Genomic DNA, 27,994 nt, shown 5'->3' with positions numbered 1-27,994 from the left:
GGACGTGCTTTTGCCGAGATTTCCGGGGGGTTACTTTTGGGAGCGACATCGCATCCAGCAGCAAAGGTGCCATTGGCTCAGCGTGTCCAGGGCTTCCCAGCCTTTTCTGCTTTGTCATGGGAATCGTGAGATGAAGCAGACACTCGGCTCGGCGCTGCATGTAAAAGAGGAATCACTTGAATGTCACGGGCATTGTCATCGAATTGAGGTGAGTCCATTCTGCGTAAAGCCTTCCCATGACTGAAACAGAAGCAGAGCAGCAATGCGATTTCCAGTGCTGATTTAGTCAAGGAGGCTCAGAGTACAGGTGGCAGCATTCACGGCATCGAAGGTCCTTCCTCCCTGCCGAATGGCTTCATTGTTTGGGGGTCACACTTGGCAGTGAATGGGAGTCTCTGAAGATATGAAACGCCTAAGCAAACCTCCGTGGAAAATTAGTTTCTGTGGCGCACCACCTACTTCCAGGCTCGCGCTGTCTTTAGATTTTGCCCCCGGTGTTTCTAAAGCTGCAAATAAAAATTCGTGACTCGTTCCTGCGCTGCAAATGGTTCGAGGTCATAAACAGAGGCTCTCTCGAATTTGTGGCCACTCAAGTTCACTAGCCCTTGTCTCATCGAGTCAAATTCAGATCATCACGTGAGGCCTCTGAAGGCTGCTTGGCCCCCTAAAACTCCCAAAAGTTAAGAAAAGCAAAAGCAACCGCTTTTTCTTTTTATTATAAAAGCGAAGCAGATTCGTTTGAGAACATCTGGGAGATAGTGACAAACAAAACCAGAAAGCCAATTATAATGTAGTGCCCAGAGAGTACCACTAGGAAGATTTGGGTAAATATATATATATGTATATATATATTTTTTAACGTTTATTTATTTTTGAGACAGAGAGAGACAGAGCATGAATGGGGGAGGGTCAGAGAGAGAGGGAGACACAGAATCTGAAACAGGCTCCAGGCTCCGAGCCGTCAGCACAGAGCCCGACGCGGGGCTCGAACTCACGGACCGTGAGATCGTGACCTGAGCCGAAGTCGGACGCTTAACTGACTGAGCCACCCAGGCGCCCCTGGGTAAATATATTTTTAAGACCTCTCTTTGTTGGGGCACCTGGGTAGCTCAGCTGGTTAAACATCAGCTTTGGCTCAGGTCATGATCTCGTAGTTTGTGGGTTCGAGCCCCGCGTCAGGCTCTGTGCTGACGGCTCAGAGCCTGGAGCCTGCTTCAGAATCTGTGTCTCCCTCTCTCTCTGCGCCCTCCCCCACTTGCACTCAGTCTCTGTCTCTCTGTCTCAAAAATGAATAAACATTAAATTTTTTTAAAACCCTCTTTGCTTTTATGTTCATCCTTCTTTCTATTCCAGACCCATCACTATCTGTATGCAAACGCCCCTGCACATAATGTATCTTATCAGTGATTATAGATATGTAAACTGTGCACTCCGTGATAATCCGGATTTACTCAAATATTTACTTATATATCATTCGTTATTCTGTAGCGTCATATCTGATGGCTGCCGCCTCCTTTTCAATGTTCTTTTTGCAACAGTGTTTCATTATATTGCTTCATAGCAAAGTTTTCTCCACTCATCTATAGGAAAATCTTGTCCAGTCGAGCCAGAAAAATGCAGACGTCAGAGCAATTCGGCCAAGCTCCGGTCGAGGGTTATTATGTATACTCTCCCACGAAGAAAGGTGTCGCCGAGCAGAGGTCAGTGTTGGTGCCGAGGGTGTGAAATGGACCCCCAAAACGACTGTGTTTTGGGGAAGTAATTCAGCAGCAGGCACTTTGTCTGACTTGAGGACAAATATACTTTCTTTTACTCTTGTTTCTTCCCAGTCTACCTAACAGAGACCAGCGGGTACTTAATGAATGTAGAACCATTTGTAGGCAATCATAAACTGGTAACACAATCAGCCTACTGAACACAAAGTATGTACAGGAGAGTTTGGGAGGTGTGTGAAGAGAGATAAAGACAAAAATTCTCCCACCTCACACGAGTGCCAGGTACTGTGGCTAGACTAGTCGTCCACTCGGTTATCGACTGCCTTCTAACTTTCTGCTAACGGCGTCCCAATATTGTTGTGGGTATTGTCATGCATACCTTGCTCAGATGAAATATTCACTTTTCCAGTCTCTCTTGCAAGGAAGGGTAACCATGTGATAGTACCCTGGCCAATGAGTTGATATGGGAATCTACGGGGACTCTGGGAATGTTTTGACCTTTTCTACTAAACGGGACTGGCTTGATTGCCTTGTTTCTTCTCTTCTCCTTCTCTTGTATTCATGCATTGAACGCAGATTTGGTGTCCGGAGCCGTGGCAGCCATAGTTGCATCTTGAGGAAAGAAAAAAAATTGCTGATCTCTGGTGACATTATTGAGCCACAAAACCAAGAGAAGTAACTTCCCATCTCTGGACTTACTATATGAAAATAATACTCTTACTTGTTTATGTCACTATTAAGTCAGCCAGTCTTTCTGTTTGGGTGCAGAGATCAGTCAAAAAATGCAAATGATCGACGATGTTCTTAGGGACTATGAGAAGTTTTGTTTGGCTAGAGCAGAGTCCATATCAGGAACGAGGAACAGGAGTTTCCAGGGTCAGATTGGGATCATAAAGAGGGCTTATATGTGAAGCTTACCTGGGATACCTCGAAAGTACTGGTGAATTTACGCTCAGTTTGGCAAACAATGGGAAGTTTCTGGTGATGTAGGGGCAGAAGTCAAGAAGTATTGGGAGGCTGGGAGCAGTGGGAGAGGTGAGTTGGAGTAGAGAAAGGTAGTCTACGGCCATACCACCCTCAACGTGCCTGATCTCGCCTGATCTCAGAAGCTAAGCAGGGTCGGGCCTGGTTGGTACTTGGATGGAGTGGGGAAAGGTGGGAGTGGGGGCAAGAGTCAGGAGGCTGTTGGTGCAAACTAAACCAAAAGTTTAGTTCTCGCCATTCTGGAGGCTGACAAGTCTCAGACTGTCCAAGGGTGTTAGCCACTTTGATTGTCAGTGAAGATCCTTCTGCCTTGTAGACGACCGTTTTCTCACTGTGCCTTGACGTGGTGGAGAGAGAGAGAGATCTCTGGGGTCTCTTCCTCTTCTTACACAAACAACAGCCCTGTTGGATTGGGGCCCCACCGTTATGACCTCATCATTCCTTTATCATCTCACAGGACCTGTCTCCAAATAAGTCACACTGGGCATTAAGGGCTTCAATGCATGTGCTTTGAGGCGACACGGCCATTCGACCCGTCACGGTGACCATGGGATGGAAGTAAGGGGGTGGTGTCTGTAGCATTGCAGGGATGAAACCTACCAGACTTAACATCGATTGATGTGGGCGAGAAGGCAAGTGGTGATCAAAGACGCTTTTGAGTGTCAGGCTTCAGTGACTGCGAGAATAGTGACATCGTGTAAAGATTTAGGAAATTTAGGAGCAAATGCGGCTTCTGGAAGAGGTGGGTTTTTAGGCCAATCAAACTGGAGGTGCTGTCAGGAGGAAACGATGTGGTGGCTTGTTACAAATTTGGGGGGAATGTTTCCTACGTGCCGGACAGCAGCCCTTTAAGTGCATGATGCCATTTAATTAGCAAACCACCGTGTGGGGTAATGCTGTTACAGTCTCCATTTTCTAGATGACGAAACGGACACTTGTGGCATTCCAGGCCGGAAAATTATAGCCCATGTTACTGAAAGAAACTCGTCAGATCAGATCACCCAAACTGCTATGGGTGGTCTTTGTGAAGCACGGAAAACCTAAGTGGTTTGGAAAACTGGAGACCAACAAATGGAGTTCAGATTTCCAACCAAGAAAGAAGATGGGGTCTGCAACTGAAGAAGCTTCCAGAAAGCCTGGTGGAAGATCAAAGGGCTGGCGTGTGAGCACCTAGAAGAGGAAACCACAGACCTAGCAGCCAGCGTGGGCTCACCACGAGCAAGTTCTGCGCGATTCACTTCATCCAGAATGCTGACAGCACGGCGTCTGGCGAGAGAGAAAGGACACGTGAGTGGAGCCGCTACTGATTAAAGAGCTTTTATTTTTAAAGGGACTGATTTAAAAGTAAACGTTAATCCGGTGGAAAGTGTCTAGTGACATGCTTTGGAGCTTTGCCCTTGCCTTATGATTTTTTTTTCCTTTTAATCTGTGATTTGCATGAACATTTGGAAAGAGGTTTATTAAATTAATGTACAGCTTGAAGCTGGCGGCCTAGTAAGCACGATGGAGATAGAAATCAATATCCCGAAGGGTGCAAATGAGAGGGTGCGGGGTCTGGTTTTAACAAAATCAATACGTTGGGTAAATGCGAGGTCCCAAGCACAGGTTCAACTGCTTCCGGCTGGAAAGACATAGGCCGACAGCGCCATATGTGAAAAGGAGTGTTGGTTGAGAGTGAACTCAACATGGCTGAAAAAGAGTAAGCGTGATCTCGGTCGGCGTTATGGCAAGCACAGGGGGTCCTAGAATTCACAACGAAGCCATCAGAGATATCTTTGTAAGGCACAGATTGGCTTCCAACATACAAATATTCTTTTATTTTCTTATTTTTGTTTCTGTAAATTTTTATCGATTTTTGAGAGAGAGATACAGAGCGTGAGTGGGGGCGGGGCAGAGAGAGAGGGAGACACAGAATCCGAAGCAGGCTCCGGGCTCCGAGCTGTCAGCACAGAGCCCGATGCGGGGCTCGAACCCACAAACTGCGAGATCGTGACCTGAGCCGAAGTCGGACGCTTAACCGACTCCGCCGCCCAGGTGCCCCAGAAATATTCTTTCTTGATGGCTATCTGCTCAGTCTAAATGCCAAGGCTTAGTATGTCTATCCCGTCCCAACACCTCACCTTCTATCCCACCTTCCCCTAGTGTACCTGATACATTGGTCTTACTGGAAAATTTTGTGTCCCTGGATGACACGAGGCCACTTCGTGATAATGGCTTTGCTTATTCTGGAATGAGCCTGGACTCCCGCCCTCTCAACCCTCAACTTCTTAGTTAAAAAGCTTTGTTCCTTGAGAGCGAGCACGCAGGATGGTCTCCTCACCTGCAAACTCTTGCCTAACTTTCGCTCCCATGTTCCAGCACCTCGCAGGACTTACTCTTCCCTCTACCAGGACCCTAGGGCTCTTCATCCAGAGACTCTCATGTCTCATGATTACTCACTTACTTTCTTGTCTCCCTTGAGAGGGATGGCCAGTTTTTACGATCATCTTTGTATTTCTCGTGCCTAGTTTGGTGTGTGATGCGGGGAGCATCCAAAATTTGTTGAGCGGAATCAAAGGGGGTGGCATAGGTCAAGTGAAAGTCTTGGTTTTACATCTGTAGGACACAGTGGGTTATTGTAAGTACCCATTTTATAATTCTCCTAGTCCTTTACCCACTAATAGCTTCATGCTGTAAGGGAACAGTGAACACTGAGACAGACATGCGAAGGGAAGCGTGGGTGTGCTTTTAGAGGGAGACGGACCATGGGCAGACCTACAAATTGTATGGACAAACTGAAGTTTCAGAGAACCACCAGGATAGAGAGCCCTCGAGGTGAATTTTGGAGTCAGAAGGCCATGCCTTTGAGTCCATATTCTGCCTACTAGCTGAGTAATTCTGGGCAAACTACTTAACCTCTCTGAGCCTCAGTTTTCCCATCTATGAAATGGGTATACCGTCCTCATAGGATGGACACGGCAGTTAACACAGAGGTAAGGTATCTGGCAACCGCAATGGCACACAGTGAGCCTCAGTAGCTGGCCCTTGTGTGGCGAGCAGATCAGAGAGCAGATGGTCTTTGGCCAGGAGGGAGGGCTCCGGACATGTGTTCGGTGTCTTGGGGAAGAGGGATCAGTCCTGGTCTGCATGGTTCCCAAGGGGGAACCCAATGATTGAAAGCAGCAAGGACGCCAAACTGAGCTCAACTTCAGCGTCCTGAGGGTCACAGGTCACTCGAGAGGAGCTTCTAATAAAGGAGCAAGCTCCCTGTCACTGGGGGTATTTAAGCACAGGTCGCTGCTGCCTTGCTGGGGCTGCTGCAGAGAGCGCTCATCCAGGAGGGCAATAGTCGAACCAAGGCTTCTCTACTAATTTGAAATGTGACAGTCTTTAGTTTTGGGTGCTTCCAGAATGGGAACCGATGGTCTCTTTTTTTTTTTTTTTAATTTTTTTTTTTAACGTTTATTTATTTATTTTTTTCAAATTTTTTTTTTAACGTTTATTTATTTTTGGGACAGAGAGAGACAGAGCATGAACGGGGGAGGGGCAGAGAGAGAGGGAGACACAGAATCAGAAACAGGCTCCAGGCTCTGAGCCATCAGCCCAGAGCCCGACGCGGGGCTCGAACTCACGGACCGCGAGATCGTGACCTGGCTGAAGTCGGACGCTTAACCGACTGCACCACCCAGGCGCCCCATAACGTTTATTTATTTTTGAGACAGAGAGAGACAGAGCATGAACAGGGGAGGGTCAGAGAGAGAGGGAGACACAGAATCCGAAACAGGCTCCGGGCTCCGAGCCGTCAGCACAGAGCCCGACGCGGGGCTCGAACTCACAGAACGCGAGATCATGACCTGGGCTGAAGTCGGACGCTCAACCGACTGAGCCACCCAGGCGCCCCAGGAACCGATGGTCTCTTGACCACAAGAAGAATAGATGTTTTTCCTCTTTTCTGACGGAGCAGTTAGAATGGGGACGGGCATGGTTTGCGCACAACTTGGAGCCCCCACAAGGCCAGTCCTACCTGCAGAAGCACCCTGCGCTCTGAGGAAGGACTTTTCCTCGCTCCGTCCTTAGAACCTAGAGCAGCCCGGGCACATAAAACCTGTTGAGCAAATGCGTGAGTCTGTGAAGGCCAACACCACGACCCGAGCTCAGGTTTCCAGCCCTGCTTCTCTTATCAGTGTCAAGGTCCTTTCCCGGAATTTCTCTGTTAAAAATTCCTCCTGTGCTCCCGGAGCATTTAGCAATCTTTCAGAATATGTGATCATTACGTCTGAGTACTGTTAGTTCTTACAAGCCAGGAGGAAGCATTCGTTTTTGGCGGATATGAGTTAAAAAAAAAAAAAAAAGATGCCTTCTGTTTAGACCCACACCTCTTGGAAGGCCCGGGTGTGGGTTGCCGCGAACTCCAAACTACTAATAACGTATCCTGCCTCCGGTGAATGATTTGTGTCCCTTTGGAAACAGCCTCCCGTGGGAAATACTGGAAACCGAACCCTTAACTCCCCCTGCTTTCCCAAGAACAACACGAGTCAACAAATCCGGAAGCCTTGCCTCTGTCCGCTTTTAAACAGTTGTTACTGAGGATCAGAGTCAGCCCGTGGTGCCTGTGGCTTGACTCAAGTGGCTGCATCGGGAGAGCACGGCTCCAGGAATATAGACAGCTTTCTGCTCTCCGTGCTCTCTCCTTTTGCTACTTACCACGCCATGAATCAGTAAGCAGCAGCCTGTCACCCCTGGCACCAATAATCAGCCGGACAGTTTCTCGTGGCCGTAATCTCATCTCTATTCCCTTGGAACTCCTGAGAGGGGAAGGCTGTCAGAGGCTTTATTCCATTACTTTTGCCGTTTTGATGCTTGGAGGGCCAGGCTGAGAAGCAGCTCGGCCCTTAACAAAGCCAAGTTCGGGGGCGGGGAGGTGCGCCTGGGTGGCTCAGTTGGTCACGCACTGACTCTTGATTTCGGCGCAAGTCATGATCCCAACGTCGTGGGATGAGTGGGGCTCTGTGATGAGTGTGGAGCCTGCTTAAGATTCTCTCTCTCTGTCTGTCTGCCCCTCCGTTCTACCCATGCCCGTGCTCTCTCTCTCTCAACAAACAAACGAACAAACAAAGGCCAAGTGGGGCCCCTCCCTGGCCTGTTCCATGTGCCGTGTCTGCGAAGGGGCGTGGAACACTGCCGCTAAGGGCTCCACAGGACATCTTCAGGTAGACAGACTAGAGGACCTTTCAAATTCCATGTGGGGCTCAGCCTAGATCACCAGGCTTTTGACCAAATGGAGCTTTGAAGCTAAATCCTCAGCCCTGGGCTCCCCTGGGAGGGATGGGGATGAAGGCAGCCATGGTCAGTGCTGGCCAAGGTGTCCGGGTCCGGTCCATTTACCTTGACGTTAGCCAACATTTGTTCTCCAGCAGACGGAGGTGAGTTTACGCACAGAAGTGGGGGGTTTAGCCTCCAGAAGAAACTTGCGTTGTCAAGAGGAGCTCTGGTTTTCATTAGCAAAACTCAAAGAGAGAGTTTGTGCCTTGATTTTGATTAGTAGGAATCTGGGCTTGGCAGGGATGGAAACTTCTGGGTTCTTGAAAAAGCTCACTTTAAAATCGGCAGTCTTCTGGTGTAAAATGCCTTTAGTATTTGGACTGCGGCATGATTTAGTATTAACAGATTCCAATTTCACTTTATTGTCCTGTTTTTGTTTAGTTTTGTGTTTGTTTTTGTTCTTGATTTTTTTTTCCCCCCGTTCAGCGATGACGTTCCTAGAAATACGTAGTAGGCGGGTTCAACCGGTGGGAGTCTGGGTTCTACTCCTGAAACCAAGAATACATTGTATGTTAAACATTGTATTTAAATTTGCATTTAAATAAATAAATTTTTAAAAGGAGAAAGTTTTTAAGTGGGTGACTCCAGCTGGGACAGATATGGAAACTAAGGGGGATGTTCTCCCTGGAGGATGACATGATGAGGCAAAGCTGAGGCATTCCAGAATGCAAGGAAGAGGCAGTTGCCACAGAAACTGAAATGTTGTACAAGCAAGCAAGCCTTGAGAGCCTTCAGATTTGGAGAAGTACAGACAGAAGGGTATAGGGTGCCCCTGGGTTTAGGGAGCTGCTGCTAAGCCCCCTTCAGGGAAATTTACGGCACCACGTATGCAGGGCTGGGGAGGCAAAGGAAGGAATCCTGCACAAACTGTTGAGAGAAATACGCTTTACTGGGTGAACCTTAAAAGAAAGGTCTTGAGGAAGGATGTGGTAGGTTGGTCCTTTATTCACTTTGCAAGAGGTGTTTTGTCGGGATATGGCAAATCTGGGGTCTTGATGAGACGCTTCCTTCAAATGAGTATTACCTTTGTAGGTGCTGAGCTTTGGACACCTGGCATGGCTGGGAAACATGACTGGCGTGTTTCCATCACAGGTGAACCCCATGGGATTTTCTGGCTCCTCCTTCACATTTTTCTGGTTTGCTGGTGTTGTTTTGATCAAACTAATACGAGCTCCTTATGGATGATTGGTGGTAACAGCCTGGATGTAGATTCGATGAGATGTTGGCTTCAGGAAACATTACATCTGCTTGGGAATTGATGTTAAGATTGTAAGTTAATGGTTGCATTTGGTTTGGAGAGTAAGTGATTTTTCTCAATATTCTGGAAATGGGCCCCATGCGATTATATTTGTTTCCTTATGATTCCCTGAGATTCTGGAAAGATTAGACATTCAAGAGGTTGGGATACCACATCGTGAAGGTGTTTAATGTTCCCGTGGGAAATTTCTCAGTCTTTGGAAAAGAAACCCAGGCCCCAAATGCAGTTCCTTTGGCTGGGGTTGAGTGGACCCAGAAGGAAAGGAAAGAAAAGAGATAACTATGTGACGTTACAGTGAGACTTTAATTGCTCTGAACTGATGTGAATGAATGAAGGAAGAAAGATGAACATAAATGGGTTTTTACATATTGAATTAGTTTTGCCTTTCTGGAATCATGCTAATTTAACCCAATTTAGTTTTCCATAATATTCTCGTATTATCCTTTTTAACTTCCACTCTATCTTTAGTTATGTCATTTAAAAAATTTCTTCTATTATTTCTTTGTGACTTCTCTCTTTCTGCCTCATTAGAAATTTGTGTATCTTATTGATCTTTCCTTTTTTCTTTTTTTAACTTTTTAAAATGTCTCTGTATTTATTTTTGAGAGACAGAGACAGAGCACGAGTGGGGGAGGGGGAGAGAGAGAGAGGGAGACACAGAATGCAAAGTAGGCTCCAGGCTCTGAGCTGTCAGCACAGAGCCCGATGCGGGGCTTGAACCTACAATCCGTGAGATCATGACCTGAGCTGAAGTTGGACGCTTAACCGACTGAGCCACCCAGGCACCCCTTTATTGATATTTTCACACAATCAACTCTTGGATTTGTTCATTCCTTCTACTTGTCTTTGTTTTCTGTTGCATTAATGTCTGTCCTTTCTTCCTTTGCGTTTGTCATCCCTTTCTTCTCCTTTATTTAGATGTATGTTCTCATCTGCCAACCCCCTATTCCACCCAAGTTCTTAAGTTGGAAGTTTAACTCGCTAATTTTCAGCCTTGCCTTTTTGATGTCATAATTTGAATATAAATTCTTTCTACCTACTCCTTTATCTGTATGCCACAAGTTTTGATAGATGGTATTTTCATTTTATTTAATTACAAATATTTAAACATTTCTATTATGATTTCTATGCTGATTCATGAGTTATGGAGAAACATGTTTTTAAAATTTCCGATTTATTATTATTTTAAGTTAATTTAAAAATTGATTTCTATCTCAATTGCACTGTAGCAAAAGAATATAGATAGTATGCAAATACGGTTTACAGGATACCCAATTCTTGAAAATACTTTGAGGGTTGTTTGTGGGCTGGTACATATTTACTTTTTGGTAAATATTCCGTGTGTTCTAGAGAACAATGTTCATCCTTTCGGTCTAGCTTGTGAAATGTGCTGTTGACATCTTTGTATCCCTTTCACTTAGGGTGTGGCCCTTGGGATCCTCTGGTAAATGCAGGATTCTTAAGTTCCCCTTCTTTGCTTTGCGTGGAAGTCTGATGTTACAAAACAACTTCTCCTTCTTCTCCTCCTCCTCCTCCTCCTTCTTGCCCTTGGGGATTTTCCTTATTTTCTTGTGAGCTCAGCAATGCACTTACTTTTATTGTAATTCTTCCAACATCTGACTAGCTTGGTGGTAAAAGGCTGTTTCAGAGTATCTTGGCACGGCAGATTGCCAGAGGCAGAATTCTCTAGATATCCTTTACTGATAAAATAGGTAGGACTCATTCCTTCTGTCCCTTCTCGCCTTTCCATCAGGTCTGGAGTAAGACATAGTCGCCAGGAATAGCCAGTGATCTGGTATCTTCTTGATGAGAAGGGGAAAGAGCTCTTTACCTCCAACCCCGATTTTCAGTGTGTGATGAGTTTTTCTTCCATCACAGCTGGAAGTATTGGTCTGAAATTTCATGTCCTTTTGGTCACACCACGTGCCCCTTGCTTATTCACGCAGGGAGGTGTTAAGGAGGAATTTCAAAGAGGAGCATCATAGCGGTCATGCCAGCATACTTAGAGGGAAGTGGAGGGAGAGAGCAGGAAGGAGACAATGGAATGGGGAAAGGAGACTAAAAATAGGTCTTGGCTTGGACATAAGTTGCATGGTTGTAAGTGAGAGCCCACTGACGTAATTGTATATTCTGGGCCCCTAGATTTTCAGAAAGGGTCTCTTTCATAATTTATTACTAGTAACCTAAACAGAAAAGGAACAAAGGATTCCTTGCCTACTGCGTTTCTGGTCTGATTTGGGGGATCGGGGCTTGAACACATAAGCACTTCCGTTAAGTGCTCACAATTTAGTTTGTTGGACGGGCCGTAAAGAGCACTCGGAAGAATACATGGCAGTATATGCTCCCTGCTGGGGTACAGTTTTAAAACAGGACCAGGGTTCATTTGAGGCAAGTTCAAGGCGAACCAGAGGAGTCAGATAAGTCTGCCTAGAGGAATCAAGACAGGAACTGGCTTTGGTTTAGAGGGGCAACTGGCCCAAGAGAAAGACAGCAGCCAGCTCTCTGCAGAGAGGGCGTGCGTGTCTGTCTTCCCCGTGCCTGATGCAGGTCTGCTTATGGAGCAGATGGCCCACGTGGCATAGAATAACAGCCTAATATCGCTGACCTAAGAGAGCCACAACTTGGTCATTTTACAAATGCGAAAGCGGAGAGTCGTGGTACAAGCTCACAGGCCCCCAGGGTTTCTGACCCTCCCATAATTATACTACTAGTTCTCGGTTGGTCAGTAGTGACTTCGGACCATAACTGGAGTATGACTAATGCACGGAAATGCATAGGCTCTGCATGGACAGTAATTACATAAGAAACAGTTATTGATTTTACTTTTTCTGTAACTTAGAACGATCGAACTCCGTGAAATACCTGCAATAAATAATGAGTCGGTATTTGCAAACGCTTAGACCTCTTTAGAGCAAGGTGCTATCTTAGTATAAAGAAAAAGACCCTTATCACCAACCCGGTACCTGTGAGGCGGGAGGTTATCAATTAGCTGGAAAAAAAAAAAAAATTCCTAGAACAAAAGTTGATTTGATGATCTATCCCACCAAAGAGAGAAAGAGGTAATAATTACAGATTATTTAGCCTGGAAAAAAGAGGGGAGACTCCATGGATCCTCAGAGAGAGAGGACTCTGGATTTTCATGTTGTTTTGGACGATAGTTTTTTACCCGGATTTGCGAAGTGGGATATGGTATGTTGAGCCACTTCTGGGCAAGGATGACAGGTGATGTTTGTCGTCCCTGTGCGTAATTCCGTAGCTGGTGTAATGCCACAGCAATGGATACCAGCACCAAGATCTAATAGGTAAAACCTCAAGGCAGAGAAGTTGTCTTTTCAAGTAAGTGGAAACCATTTGACAACAGCCCTACGGATTGCAAACATCAGACGTATATTGAAAAAGAAAAATGGCTTTTCTCATAGGGGAACTGGGAGCTCCAAGAAGTAATGTGTGTTATGGTAACTAAATCTCATTCCTTACCCTGGAACCATCTTTCTCGAATAAATACTATATATTAGCTCTTGGTTAGTGCTGTGTGGAGAGGCCCAGTCATGTTGCTGAACCTGGGTCTGGGATTGTAACTCCCTGAAAGCTGTTTTCTTCCTGTTGGACTTGATTTTCCAACTGACCCATCTTCCACAATTCCATCCCGAGCTCTTGGATGCCACTTCGCCATGAACGTCCTTCCTCTATCGGATGCCAACTCCTCCTCCGATTATTCCACTTCTACTAGAAATCCCAACACAACTTTTTCTTTCTTCAAGGTCAGGTTAAGGGCTTGAACACTGCATCCTAGAGAAAGCGTTCCTCTGTATTTCTACATTGATCTCCTTTCCTTGAAAGGTGCCGTCCTCTCAAACCATGTAAGGCGACGAGGCCGTGGTAATTCTGGCCCTCATTCCGGGAGCTCCCAGAGAAGACTGGAGAGGGTCTCATTAAACTGCCCCGCTTCTCAGGGGAAGCAAAAGAGGCCCAGAGAACTTGTCATTCATGTCATGGCTGTCTAGACGTAAAGCAATCGTAAGAGCGCCTGATACACCGTAAACAAGCAACGCCATTATAATTTTTTCAGCTACCGGGGAGAAAGCAGGAGCTCAGGAGGTCGGAGAGGGAAGAGGATGGTGTGTGGGGACAAAGAAAACCCACCAGGGCGGCTCGAAGTCCATGCTGCCCCAATCGTGCATGCCCTGGTACACTCCGTTTGCTTGAGAGAGAGGCAGGGTCCAGGGTCCACCTGCCCCTCTGGCAGCAAAGAGAACAGAACCTCAGCTCCCTGTAGCGCACCGTGCAAAGCCCGGGTTAAAGACTTGGGACCAGACTGTGACCGTGAATGCGTAGCTTGGCTGAAAGGCTGTGGTGGCCAACAACAAGGACGGCTCACGCATCAGGTTGGCGGTGTCGGTGAGGTCCCTGAAGGTATGGCTGGCGGTGCTGTGAGCCCCAGCTGGAGCCGGGCTGGGCCTTGCTGGCGCACGGGTGACTTCAGGAGGCCCAGGTAGCTGGGACAGCCCCAGGCAGTCTCCGAGGCCCGCGGGAAGGCAGGGCCCCATTCTTGGGGAGCTGAAGTCTTGGAGAGGCTAGCAATCCTCCTGTGGGGCTCAGTGCTCTGACCTGGGACAGAGTCGGCCTCACAGCAGAGGGAGGATTGGGCTGTAGGTGGGGCCCGTGGGGCGAGGGGACAGGCAGTCCTATGGGTCTCCATAGGATGTGGGAGACGTCCTTGTCTCCGGCTCTGACGGGTCACTGTTCTTTTCTATCACACACGCCATTTCTTTTAAGCTGCTCAGTAGGTCAAGTGGGCAGTGTCTATGTCAGCGGCACTTACAGGATGTGCCAAACTCTCCATCTGAAGGCTGCTTGTCAGCTGGGAGACTTCCCTCAAGCTGTAACTGAGCCAGACTTTCTTTCCTGTTTCTCTACAAAGCTCTGCCTTTTAGCTACAAGCAACATGGTGATTTCTAGTCTCTAACTTTACCTTTTTCTTTTTTTAAGTTTATACACTTACTTTGAGAGAGAGAGAGAGAGAGAGCATGAGCATGGGAAGGGGCAGAGAGAGAGAGAGGGAGAGAAAGAATCCTAAACAGGCTCTGCGTTGAATCCGATGCAGGGCTTGATCTCATGGCCCGTGAGATCCTGCCCTGAGCTGAAATCGAGAGTCAGACGGTCAACCGACTGAGCCACCCAGATGCTCCTCGAACTTTAACTTGTTACAATAAAAACTAGCTTTCTTTTCTCGGAGTACAAATCAATCACTTTTAATTTAGAAAGCGTGGAAAATGTGGCAAACTACAAAGAAGCGAATACAGGCATTCACGATCTTACCCGGTAGCTTCATTTTTCTAGAAGCCTTTCCTATGTACTGTGATGGAGTAGGTTAAGAGTCGGAGCCTGGGGTCAGGACTGAGTCTTTGCCACTAATTACACATTTCATCTCGGGCAAGTTGCTTGACTTCTGGGTTTTATTTCATTACCTATAACTTGTAGGTATCGATGCCTTTCTCCCGGGCTGTTACGAGAATTGAACAATATAAGGCATATAAAGTGCAAAGTACAGTTCGTGGTACCCAGTAAATGTTTAATAAAGGATAGTTTTTCTAAAAACAGGGATCATGTGCAACATGTGTTTTTTGAGAGAGCGTTTTTTAATTTAACAGTGTAATCTGAGTATGGTACGTATTAAATATTCTTAGAGAACAGCCATTGCAAATCTATATAGTGTTTCTAACCCCCAAATTCTTCTCCTACGACGTAACCTGCTGGGCCCGCCATACCTAAGAGTCAGACTACAAAGTGTTAATGGTTGGGGGCACCTGGGTGGCGCAGTCGGTTAAGCGTCCGACTTCAGCCAGGTCACGATCTCGCGGTCCGTGAGTTCGAGCCCCGCGTCAGGCTCTGGGCTGATAGCCTGGAGCCTGTTTCCGATTCTGTGTCTCCCTCTCTCTCTGCCCCTCCCCCGTTCATGCTCTGTCTCTCTCTGTCCCAAAAATAAATAAAAAACGTTGAAAAAAAAACTTTAAAAAAAGTGTTAATGGTTGGATATACTTCAGCAGTCCCTTTTCTTCGTGTCTGTTACGGAGTGTTTTAGGTCGAAAATATTCTGGTTTGCGCTTAGATAAACCGGGGCTCCACGTGCCTGAGTTTTTCATTGTGAGAGTACCTGTCGTTAAAAATTCACACAGGGAATTAACAGCCATCAAATATTCACTTGGCAGACTTTAAAAATTAGACCCAACTCAAACATAACTCTGTGTAACACAAACCTGTATGACATCAATGTTTGGCCAGTTTTGCAGATGATTTTCAGATGTTTTGTCAGCACAGTGCAAATCAAAAGCAAGTGGAAATTGCAAATTTTGTAAACAACACAGGATTTCATGAGCTTGACGGACGTGATCTAGTGGGATGGTTCAGATTGCTTGAAAATGTCAACAAACAAGGATCTCCCAGATTACAACTGAACACTAGGAAATCAGCCAACGGAATCATAGATCGAGCTGTTAAGGCAGAGAAAAGCCGGAGTATAAAAGAATTTAGAGGGGGCACTTATATTAGTGCCCTGAATATTTATAAAATAGTCCTCTGAATATTTCATAAAAGTTGTGCTTTTTGTGATTGTTCCCAAGGTGCTGTGAAGGGCGATGTATCTATATTAACATAAAATTTTGCTGAGAGACTTGTGCCCCGACTTCCCAGTCAACCCTTAATCCTTTGTACTTTGAGAATATGATTAGAATTTTAACCTCCATTTTATTAAATAGAAAACAAAACAAGATGACCTCTTCATAAATCGTCATCTTATTTTTCGAGATGAAAGGGCAGTCAAAATCGTTTCCCTCTTTACCCTGAGAGTTTGGGTCCCTGTTGCACCTGGATTCCCTTCAAGTGTCCCTTTCCTGGTGCCAATCATCCTGGGATATCGAACACCTTCTGTGTATGTTGCTGTGTTTTGCTAACAACAGTGTGAGTTTCAGCGGGCGAGGGGCCACACCCTGGTAATTGGTTCAGTGTGTTTCCTGGTTACTGGATGGCCATGGCCTCCGGTAGACTAGACCTGGAAGTCCACTTGAGTTAGTATGCTTTGAATTTCTAATGGTCCTATTAACCTTGATAGGCAGCCAAGCTTGTTATCATTCTTTAGTTTAGTGCAACTAGGAAGAGTCCATGGGAGAGGTTGAGGACTTCCCTCCCTGGAGAGTTTCCAAAAAGAAAGAGAGAAACACCCGTCCCAGACTCTGGACACATTCGTCGGCGTGTAGGTAGGGGGTTAAACATGGTGTCTTTGGTGCATCCTTTGGTCATTCCACATTTTCTCTGAAGGTCTCCTGGCGTCTCTGGGCTCGGACCTTTCAACCCCACCGCCTCTCTTTGCCATCTCCATTGACCAGGTGGAAACAGAAATGGTGTTGACACCCTTTGGAGGATGCACTGGCTTTCTCCTCTCCTTTGGTTGGGATGACGGACGAGTTTACACTCAGTGGTTGGACTAACTGCTCGGTTACAGGTTGAGAGGACCCCCTTAGCTTCCTTCCGCCCCCTTATTCTTCCTCTGGCCACCATGCTGTTTGGAGCCTTTATTCTCTTTGAGCTTGTGTGTTTGCCAAATTAGTAGTTTGCTCTTGTGTGTTGACCTTTTTAATATTCTGTATTTTGATTGGTTGGTCTTACCATTCTCTCTCATTTTCAGCCTGGCTAACCCTCGAGGGAAGAGGTGAAACAGCTATCCAATAAAAATACAAAATACTGAAAAGGTCAAAATACACTATTACAATAAATTACCATAACTCAAACAGGGAAGCAGGCATTAAAATTCTGATACTTACAAGGATAGAGATTGGCATGAGAGTTGCAAATGGCACCGCATTAATGCGTTTGGATGTCAGAGTTCACCCAGAAGAGAGTAAACATTCTAAAACCAGAGTCTCAACATTATCTTGTGAGTCTCCTATGCTGTCACATCCTGCCGTTGTTGGATAATATAAATGCTGCTCTGAACTGACGGCTTTCACCGTTCCTCCCTCTTCCCCAGGAGTGGGGACAAGAGGCGGGGGGGGGGGGGGGGGCGGAAAGAAAGAGCAAACATGGTCGGTGCGAGATGAAACTCTTAAATCAGGCTTGCGGAAGACCGGTTACGATTTACGGCCGGTCAAGACACAGAGCATCCATTTTCTTTATTTTATTATCTGGGTCCTATGGACTGTCACTCGGCAGAAATGACATGCAGTGTGTGCAAGATGGTTTCCAAAGCCCTTTTATCCCCTTTTCGGTTGGAGTATCTGCTCTAGGGGTACTTCTTCGTAAGATGTCACAGAGAACGCTGAGCGGAGAGGTCGGGATCTAGCCCTCGCCCATGTCCGGAGTGCACTTGCCTCTGAGTATCTAAGTCTTTGTGACTGTCGCTCAAGACGTTGGAGATAAGAGTGCCTAAGACAGTGTCCGTCACTTTGTGAGCCTCGAGCCAGACGAACCAACCACCTCTCTCCCTCCTCCCAAGCTCTGTCATCTTGGGCAAGACTGCTGACCGCTCTGGGCCCTGCTCTCCGCGCGTTCCCTAGCGCTGGAAGAAACCTAGTGGTGGAGGGCGTGATTCAATGACTTGCCAGGAAGCCCCCCCCCCGCTTCCTCCCTCCATCCCACGTGAGGAGCAGAAGCTAAATAAATCAAATCTCCAACCTGGAAGGCCCTTTCATATTGGTTGGATCAATAAGAACTCCATTTTCCCTGAGACATCGCCAGCACACGTCACGGGTGGCTCCTGAGACAGCCTGGCTGCTGGCAGACTGTGGCCCACTCACCTCTGCTGCCTGTCACCCGTAACGATGGCAGACCCCCACAGGGGGCAAGGGGAACCATCAAGCGCCCGACCGAACTTCGGGGGAGGGGCTCTCCCGCTCATCGGCAGTCACCATCTAATCGGCTCCGGCTTGAACAAATTCTCTCGTAAGTGGTAGCGTGAGCTGTGTTAATCTACTAAATCATAAACCTTCCCCGCACTGTGACGCCACCATTCCAGACAGATACTAATCTGCAGTCGTGCTGTCAGTTACGGTTTTGACACCAACGCTTTGAATTGCCAACAGAAAATCGTATTTGACATTTAATTCCGATCATGCAGAGCCTTTCATTGAAAGCCCTGTCAGTTTACCTTTATTGGGGAGACGGGGAGACAATATGCTCGAGTCTTGGCAATTTTTTTTCTCCTCGAAGGAGGCATGGGGGCGGGGAGGAGAAAGGGAGACATACTGGCCCTCAAAGAACGCACCCGTTGAAGAAGGACTTTACTCCTCACGGTTGTCTGATGCCGAATCCTCTCCCCCATGCCTTTGGGTCTTAATTCTCGAATTTACTGCATGCCAGCAAATCTCCATCATTTTACATGGATCAGGCATTAATTCAGGTCAAATCGGGATTAATTAGTCAGTATAAACGGCCAGTGGCATCAATGTGCCAACCGGCATTTTAAAATAATCCGCTCTTATTTCGCATTGGTATTTTCTGACGGGGGGGGGGGGCTGCCTCTGGAGTATTATAAAATTGCAATCAGGTATCTGACAGAGCTGGAAATGAGGAAAAATGTCAGTTTTAGCAGTGTTTAAATCTCACCTGCCACTGAAATGCCACCCTTCTCAAATTGGGTCCTACGGGAAATAAAAGGGGTGGAGGGCGGGCTGGAAAGAGGTACCGCGTTCGTAGGGCGGGAGAACAGCCTTTAAAATCAGGGGTTTGCAAACGTGGGAGTGCTGGGGGGGGTCACCTGGGGCGCTTGTTAAAAGACAGTTTGCTGGTGGGTGGCCCCACCCTCAGCGTCGCTGATTCAGTGGGGCCAGGGAGGGGCCTGAAACTGTATTTCTAGCAAGTTCTTCCGTGAGGCTGAAGCGGCTGCCTCGGAACCGCACTCTGAGAATCACTGCCTTCACGTAGGGCAGAGTGGAAATTGGGACCAGAACAAGAGGATGGGGCTGGGGAGGCAGTGTCCCCCAACTCGCACAGAGAGCACATCAGAGTTTTCCGACGTGGCCAGTAGGTGGGAAACATGAGCCCACACCGGCCAACCAACGAGGACCAAGGGACCTACGATGCGGGGTGGCTGATTTCTTCCCCCTCGCTTGTTGCCCTCCCAACCCTTTGAGTATCTCCGCGATACAGCGGGAAGGGGGGGGGGGGTCAACGGTTCAACGGAAGGTAACCTGCTTGAGGCCCTGAAGGTGGATTAGAAGGGGAAAGTACTGGAGATGCTGATCCCTCGTTATCCGTGAGACGAAACTCGGGGACCCGAGGGGGATACAGAGAATCTCAGTTACGCTCAAGTCTTGGGTTCACACCTTAATCGCTCCTGGAGATCAGTAGGCCTCAACTGCTTGACCTAGAAAGATGGAGGAAGTAATGCCTCCTGACTGGCACGGCTCAGCAAATTGAGGAAGAGCCCCCCCTGGACAGAGTGACGCGGAGTAATTGCTCAGTCAATGTTTGCTTCCTTTCTTTGCTACCCCTGTCCGCCATCCAGGCCACAGCCAGTGAGAGGGGCTGCGTTAACGTGGACCCCGCCGTTATGGAGCAGACAAAATTGCCCGAAGTGTCCCCGTGACCTTGGGGGGGGGGGGATTTAGTTACTTGCCTTTGCACAGACGAGACGCTGATCTTTAGGACAGGAGATTCTGAGAAGCCAGTTGGTTATCTGAGTGTTTGGGCTTAAGAGGAAGGGCCAGAGAGAAGAGGGGGACAGACAGAGGGGGAGGGGATAAAGAGAAGGGCAGAGGAGGGGCAGGGGAGGTGTGTGCCCCCTGTTTTAGACTCAAGGGCTCCTATAGTGGCCTCTGGTGCTGCCAGATGTGGGAATGCCACTCAAGGTCATGCTTGGAAGACACATTCCTCTTACATGGATACGCCACATACGAGGCATTCTATTCCCATAGCAACAGGGACCACAAATGGCAAAACTTAGAGTCTCTTTCAGCTGGGCTTTGTGAGGCGAGAGTGTCTTTTGGCTTCTGATGGTAACTCGCCTGGGCTGATCTGAGCCTTCCAGCCCTTTGCCATCCAGCTGGGAGTGCCAGACCACCATGGCTGGTGAGCGAGGTCCATTCAACCACTACTGACTGGGGGCCTCCTCCGGGGAGGCTGGTTGTTAGGGATACACAGATGAATAAGACACAGAACTTACCAGGTCCTTGCTCCAGAGACTGTAGGGTTTGGTGGGGGGACATGCAGCCTCAAAATTTTATTAGAGTATGAAATGTGTTAGAATAGGACCTAACACAATGACAGTGACAGGCAGGCAGGCAGTGACTGAGCAAGAAGCAATCAGGTGGATTTCTATGACAATGAACTCGGCCTTGAAAGGAGACACTGGCCAAAACATGGCGGGTCTCTTTCCTGGAGGAACCGGTGTTACAGGCAGTTTATCGAACAGGGTGTTGTGGCCTGGGGTAGAGGTGCCGTCATGGCTAATATGATACATCAACCTGAAGGGGCCAAGGGTGTCCAGATTAAACATGATCTCTGGGTATGTCTGTGAGGATGTTTCTGGATGAGATTGGCACTTGAATGGGTGGAGTCAATAAAATAGATTGCCTTCCCCAACACGGGTGGGCGTCATCTGATCCGTCGAGGGCCTGTGTATAGAACCAAAAGGCAGAGGAAGGAGGAATTAGCCCTTTTTGCTTCCTGCCTGCCTGCCAAGCGGGGACATTGGTCTTCTCCTGCCTTTGGACCTCGACTTACATTCTCAGTGTCCCCAGATCTCAGAGTAGAGCTATACCACTGGCTTCCCTGTTTCTCCAGCTTGCAGGTGGCAGATCGTGGAATTTAGCCTCCATAATCCTAGGCGTAAATCTATCTCATTCTCTCTCTCATATATACATATATATATATATATATATATATATATATATATATATACACACATATATATATATATATAATTGGTTCTATTTCTCTGGAGAACCCTAATATGGGTGCCAGTGGAGAAACAGCTCTGTTTTAGGATTTAGGCAGAACTGCCTGAAGTCTCAACGCTCAGGGTATGGAACTTTGAGCTCCGTAATTGTTCCTAATTAAAGGCCAGAGTGGCTCAGAGGTGTGGGAGGGGCTGAGCCTTCACCCGGGACCGGCAGGCTCCAGGAGGGCTGCTCAGGCAGGGATCAAGGCCGGATTTTGTTCTCCCTGGCTGCATCCTGTCTGCAGGGGGCCAGGGTACCAGACAAGGTCTGGGAGGGCCTTGTACCACGGGGCCTGGTTCCAGAAGTGGTCTGACTCTGAAGGCAGAGTCTGGAGAAGGGAGATTCCCCTGAGGCCATCGGCCTGTTACCTGGGGCTGCAGATGTCCCCTGCTCTCCTGATGATCCCGGCAAGGAAAGAGGAGCCCTTCCTCGAATGTTTGCTGCCTCCTTCCCCACCCCTTCCCCCCCGCCCCGCCCCCATATTCCTTGCCATTTCCGGGGAGTAGAGAAAGGGGTGTAGGCAGTATGCGTGCGTGTGCGTGTGTGTGCGCGTCTGTGTGCGCGCGCGCACACACGGGCACATGCCTGTTTCCACGAGCTTCCCCACTGGTCCGTGTCTAATACTTTTCTTGTTGTGAGAAGACTTCAAGGCGGCTGTGGCAGCGGCGGGCACCGACGTTGTTGAGAAACTCTGAAGATGTGTGAATTGTCCATTTCACACCGTTCCTCTAATGCCGAGGCCCTCCCTGGCGATAATGACACAGGAGGAGGATGGGAAGATTGTGTTTTCTGTTCCTGCTACTGTCTGGGGCAGCCCGCTGCTGCACAGCCTTGTGAAAACCACAGCCTCCCGACCGGGGTGCCGGATGCCTCCCTATCCACGGGGGGGTGTGTTCATTTCATCTTTCACCCTCATTAGCATAACAGGGGCAAGGGAGCCCAGCACCATGCCTTTCCTGGGTAGGCAGCCAGCAAATATGTTTCAGCGACGGTGACAGTGATCAGCACGAAGGGAAGTCTTGGAAATAGAGAGGTGGTAAGATTTGGTTGATAACATCTGTGCCTCCCGCCAGATCTGAACAGGAAGACTTCAACTGATTGACTCCATTAGTATTCGGAGGTTCCTTCTCTATAGAAAATGCCTCGTCTTTATAGAGCATGGACTTTACTGCCATCAAGTCACACGGTAACCTTGGGTCAGTGACTTTGCATCTCTGAGTCTTCGTTTCCCCGGCTTCCTGGAGGTGTTAGGGGAATCACATAGGATTGGATGTGCTTAGCGTCACAAAGCCCAACAAACGTTAACGGTTATGATAGTTGCATAACATAGCGGTCAAGGACGTGGGCTGTGCAGCTGGATAGCCTGGGTTTGAACTCTGATCTGGTGCTCACCTGCCGTGTGACCTTGAACTCTCTCTGCCTCAGTATTCTCACCTGTGAACAGGGATGATAAGGGAACGCAACTGATGATCGTGTAAATGAATTTGCGTAAAATGCTTGGAATAGTTCTGGGCATATAGTCACTGCTATGTAAATATTCACGAAATAAATAAAATCAGGTATCGCACTGTGACGCATCATTTGGAAGAAAATCTCCTGTCAGTGGGGCGGTTCGTAAAAATCCCACCTTTCCTAAAACTGCCGCTTTGGGGTTATTTCTGGATTGGCCTGCTTTGCCCGTGCGATAAACAGCCTCACATCTCAGTGACTTACAGAAGCAGATAGTAACTTCTTATGTTTTAGGTGGACCGCTGTGGGTCTGCGGGTCTCTGCTCCTCGCATTTCCTTTCTCTGGGGCCCAGGCGGAAGGCGGAGTCCCGGTGTGGAAGCGCCCACCCTTTTGACACAGGGGAAGATCGCACGATCTGCGAAGACCCCCGCAATCCCATCTAAAGCTTCTCTTTGGCTGTGACATGGCTGAGCCCAGACAAACCACATAGCGGTGGACCTAAATGCGTGGCTTCCTGTCGGTGAAGGAGGTGGTATGTGTGGCCAAAGAATACAGCGTTCTAGTAAAGAAGCAAGGCGATGAGGAGATATGGCACCATTTTACACGAGGAGCAGTTGAAATAGGTAGCCTGGAGAGCGTCTGAAGCCGTAGAGGTCTCCAGATATCTGAAAGCTATTTGGTGACAGATTGAGGAAATGCATGCTGCATAGCTCTGAACGAGAGTACAGAGCACGAAGCAGATTTGGCTCAGCATAGATTCTTTTTTTTTACAAATGTTATTTCTTTATTTTGAGAGAGCTAGAGACAGCGCGAGTAGGAGAGGGGCAGAGAGAGAGGGAGAGAGAGAGAATCCCAAGCAGGCTCTGCGCTGACTGTCGGGGCGGAGCCCGACTCGGGGCTCGAACTCACGCAACTGCGGGACCATGACCTGAGCTGAAACCGGGAGTCCGACGCCTAACCGACTGAGCCACTCAGGTGCCCCATCAGCATCAATTCTTATAAAACGGGCTGCCGAACTCGGCCATGGGTCTCTTTACGGTCGAGCGGGTTAAGTAAGTGGCGACATCGGCAGGTCAAAAGAGATGACTTAACAGGGCTTCGTTTCATCGGGCGTTCCCCCAAATCAGGTTCCTTCTGAATGGAAGTCAACCCTTCGGAAGTTTGAAAGATAGTATCAAGTCATTTGGGGTCAACACGTGTGGGCAATTCGACACCAGCTTTAGCCTCGTACAGGACATACGGTGAGAGGTCATGGTCACTTATGCTGTTGTGTGTGTATTTCCGCCTTTCTTCTCCGCCCACCGTGAAATCAGGCATTTCCAAGGGCTTCACTTCGACCGATGAAATGTGACCACTGATGATGTGTGTCCTCCTTCCAAGAGGACGCTTTGAGAGCCAACGCGTGATTCACCGTGTTCCCTTCCCGTGGTCCCAGTGACGAGGAGCTTATGAGCCGGGATGAAGCCTCTGTCAGCCCGGGTACTGCGCCGATTACAGAAACAGATTCCCCTGCTGATTGCGTTGCACACGCATTATGGCTGAGAAAAAAACACTGTCGTAGTCAGTGAGATTTCTAGGGTTCCTTCGTACTCCAGCATCAGCTCACTCCTCTGGCTTGTTTGCTGACGTTTCCCCCACAAAAGCAGTGCTGTCCACGGAACCACTTATGTAACGGTAAATGTTCCAGTAGCCCAGTTAAGAAAGTAAAAAAGAAACGGGGGAAATGAATTTTAATAACGTCCTTTATTTAACCCCAAAGACCTAGAATATTATTATCTCAACATGTAAGCAGTGTCCAAAATTAACGAGGTGTTTTACGCTCTTTCTTCCCATCCAAAGCCCCTGAACTTTGGGGTGTATTTTACGCTCACGGCACATCTCAGTTGGAGCGAGCCACGGCTCAAGCCATTGCCACATCGGCCAGCCCGGATCAGAGGCTTCGAGTATAAGATTTGGCTCTGTAGTGACTTGGTTAAGGGGATGCCACAGGCTGTTGTGCTATGGGTTGTTTAATTGGGCCCAGATTCATGTTGCGAAGGGGACTGATAAACATGTGTAAACAAAGCGGAAGGTCTGTTGTGTTGATTTTCACGTGAACTGAAGGACCACGGAACCAGATTTGAATCTTTACCTAGTAGTAGATAGGAACTATGGCGAGGGCCCTTCTGCACATATGATTTTGTGTTTGTTTTTTAAGTTTATTTATTTATTTTGAGAGAGAGAGAGAGAGAGAGAGAGAGAGAGAGAGAGACAAGTGGAGGAACAGAGGGAGAGGGAGAGAGAGAATTCCAAGCAGGCTCTGCACTGTCAGCACGGAGCCTGATGAGGGGCTTGGACTCAGGAACCATGAGATCATGACCTGAGCTGAAGTCGGACGCTCCACCGACCGAGCCACCGAGGCGCCCCTGATTTTGTGGGTTTTAAATACATGGGTAATGCAGTCACGCTTATACCCAGCCTCCTGTATGTATATGTATACGTGTGTGTGTGGTTTGCAGTGAACCACACACACTTTCCAGTACTTTCCTGATTTCTCTTTTTAACTTGAAATAAACATATATCGGAGTTCTTTCCATGAATACGTGCAGAGCCTCATCCTTTCTCTTCTCTGTTCTTTCTCTCTGTGGGGCAGCTCGCCGAATTGTTATACCATCATATCTAACTGGTCCCTTATCGGTGAAAAGAGAGCCGTGCTTTTTTTTTTGCAAACCGATCCTGAAATAAATGGCCTGTGCCCATGTCGTTTTGTGTGCATATAAGGAGGTCTGAAGGATACATCCCAGAGGTGGCTGGGTTGGGTGTGAAGGGCCAGAGATTTCTGTTCTATTTTGCTGACTTGCCCTACCACGGACTGAGAGAATGAAGTTGAAGTCTTCTGCAGCTGGCAGGTTTTTGTTTATTTTTCTATATGTCTGGGTAATTTCTGCTCTAGGAATATTGCTGCTAGGTAATCGGGTATATAAATATTCATAACTGTTTTATCTTAATTGCAAATTGCACCCTTTAGCATTAAAAAGGGCCCTTCTCTGTATCATTAAATACTTTTTGGTCTCACTGCCACTTTGTCTAATATTAATATCATAAACCCGGCTTTCATTTTGCGTGTAGTTGCCTGGCATGCCTTTGTCCGGGCTTTTATTTTTAAAAATTGCTTTGTTTTCCATATGTCTCTTTAGAGCCTGGAGTTTGGATTTTCTTTGCGATATGGCCTGAAAAACTTTTATTTTTAAAAATAATTGAGGCTCATTTGCATACTGATATGCCTGCCTGGGTTTAGTTTTTCATATTTTATGTGTCCTTCTCGAGGACCTATAATTGCTTCTTCTTAAGTGTTTCACTCTGTGATCTTTGCTGTGTGTGTGTGTGTGTGTGTGTGTGTGTGTGTGTGTGTGTACTTCTGATATTTAAGAGGGTTGGTACTTTTCTAGTTGTTACTTTCACAAAATTAATTATAGCTTTATCTAATTCTCTTAGTCCTGATTTTTCTCCACAGCATCTAATGGTTTCCTAGTATGTACAGTTATAAACCTAAAATGTTTCCTATTCCTTTGTCTTTCCTTCCTTTTCCTTAATTCAGTCTTCTTCTAAATTTGGTCACTAACAATATCTTTCTTGCAGTTTATATTTGAACTGTCAACAGGCTTTTATTACCTCTCCTCCACTTCGATTACTTGATTTGGCAGCTTTATGTAATATTCTCCCTCTGTCCTCTGTTACCCATGAGGCAAATAGCAGACCTATTTCCTTTTTGGGCCTCTCTCTCCCACTTTGTTGTTACCCTGCCTCGTTCCTAGCTTGTCAGGGCATGTGACACTCACATTGTCTTCTGTCACCCAAATCCGTGTGTGTGTTTCATTTTTTCGCTCTGAGCTCGCGCATGTGGAGGACCCGGCCAATTCTTTTGCTCTGGAGCCTTAGAGATTTCTTACACGGCTACAGTTTATCCTCTAGAAGTTTCCTCAAGAAGGGCTGTGGGCCAGCAATCCTTGGGTTGTGCAGGTTCACAACTGTTTGTCCAGGGTCGTTAGTTATACTCGCAAGGTAATTTGGATAAACAGAAAATTCTTGGCTCAGGGGTCGAATCCCTGGGGAGTTCTAGGCCTTTCTCCAGTGTCATCAAGGGTTGACTGTTGCTGGGGAGAAATCTGCAGTCAGCCTGTTGTTTGTTTGCTTTTCTTTTTTCCTCTTGTAATCGAACTTTTAAATGCCAGAGCAAAGGATTCTTTACCTTTAAATTTAGTCCAACGGCTATGCCAGGAGATGCCTTGGTGTTGACTCTCCCGGGTCGATTTCCCTGACCACGGTGTCCTCTTCAACGGGCAGCATCAGGCCTTTTCTTTCGGACAATTTTCCTGAGTTGTATTGTTAAATATTTGTTCTCCTTCATTGTGCTGGCTCACTTTATTTTTTATTAAGGGCATCTAATATCGGCTCTCCTCTGCCTGTCTTTTACATCTGTACTCGTACCTCTCCCGGGCTGCGACTCCCTGTTTTATTTTGTGGCTTTTCTTCCAGTTTTGCAAATCTGTCTCCACGTCCCTGTTTATGTTTTCTGCAGTGTCTTCTTTTGTCCCTCGGTGTTTCGTTTTCACTTCTGTGATGTTGGTTCCATTCCCCCCCCTCCCCCCCGCTTCTCTCCTGAGTTTCGCCAGCCACATTTCATTGAGAAGTTTTGGAAATCGATGATTTTTCTGCCTTTTGCCCACAGTTGTTCTTATGGAATCTCTGTGTGGGTGCTGAATTATTTATATTATTAGTATTATATTTATATTCATTTATTATATTTATATATATTTTATTATTAATATTTATTTATTATACTTATATTATTATTTAAATATATTATATTTATATTATTATATTACTATGTTGTTGTTTTTAGCTATAATCTATATGATGTTATACATACTATAACTGCCACCTTGACCACCGAACAATGTAGGAGTTAGGCAGTCGAAAATCCACGTATAACTTTAAACTCATCACAAACTTAACTACCAGGGACGCCTGGGTGGTTGTCGGTTAAGCGTCCGACTCTTGATTTTGGCTCAGGTCATGATCTCACGGTTTGTGAGATCGAGCCCCGTGTCAGGCTCTGCACTGACAGTGCGGAACCTGCTTGGGATTCTCTCCTTTTCGCTCTGCTCCTCCCCCACTAGCTCTCTCTCTCTCTCTCTCTCTCTCTCTCTCTCTCTCTCTCTCCCCCTCTCAAAAATGGATAAATAGACTTAAAAACAAACCAAAACCAAACCAAAATTAACTACTAAAAACCTACCATTGACCAGAAGGAAGCCTTACCACTAACATAAACAGTTGACGAACACACGTTTTGTACGTTACATGTATCATATGC

General features: G+C 47.1%; 2 long non-coding RNA genes across 6 annotated transcripts in view; one reads left to right on the top strand and one right to left on the bottom strand.

Moving 5' to 3' along the window:
• LOC109495178 overlaps positions 1-27,994 on the top strand; it is a 117,071-nt gene that overhangs the window by 62,754 nt on the left and 26,323 nt on the right. The window lies entirely within an intron of this gene.
• On the bottom strand, positions 1,321-9,244 carry LOC109495177. Of its 2 annotated transcripts, XR_006591105.1 has the most exons (4): positions 9,025-9,244; positions 8,064-8,488; positions 3,891-3,965; positions 1,321-2,327 (listed from the first exon to the last, which is right to left on the bottom strand). It is a non-coding gene; the product is annotated as an uncharacterized LOC109495177 (long non-coding RNA). The 2 variants fall into 2 exon arrangements; XR_002150440.3 differs by lacking the exon at positions 1,321-2,327 and having other exon boundaries at positions 2,335-4,388.

Source organism: Felis catus, chromosome E3 (genome assembly GCF_018350175.1).
Source record: "Felis catus isolate Fca126 chromosome E3, F.catus_Fca126_mat1.0, whole genome shotgun sequence".
In the NCBI taxonomy this organism is placed as follows: domain Eukaryota; kingdom Metazoa; phylum Chordata; class Mammalia; order Carnivora; family Felidae; genus Felis; species Felis catus.
The sequence above is the reverse complement of the archived record's forward strand: the minus strand, read 5'-3'. Positions and strand labels throughout refer to the sequence as shown.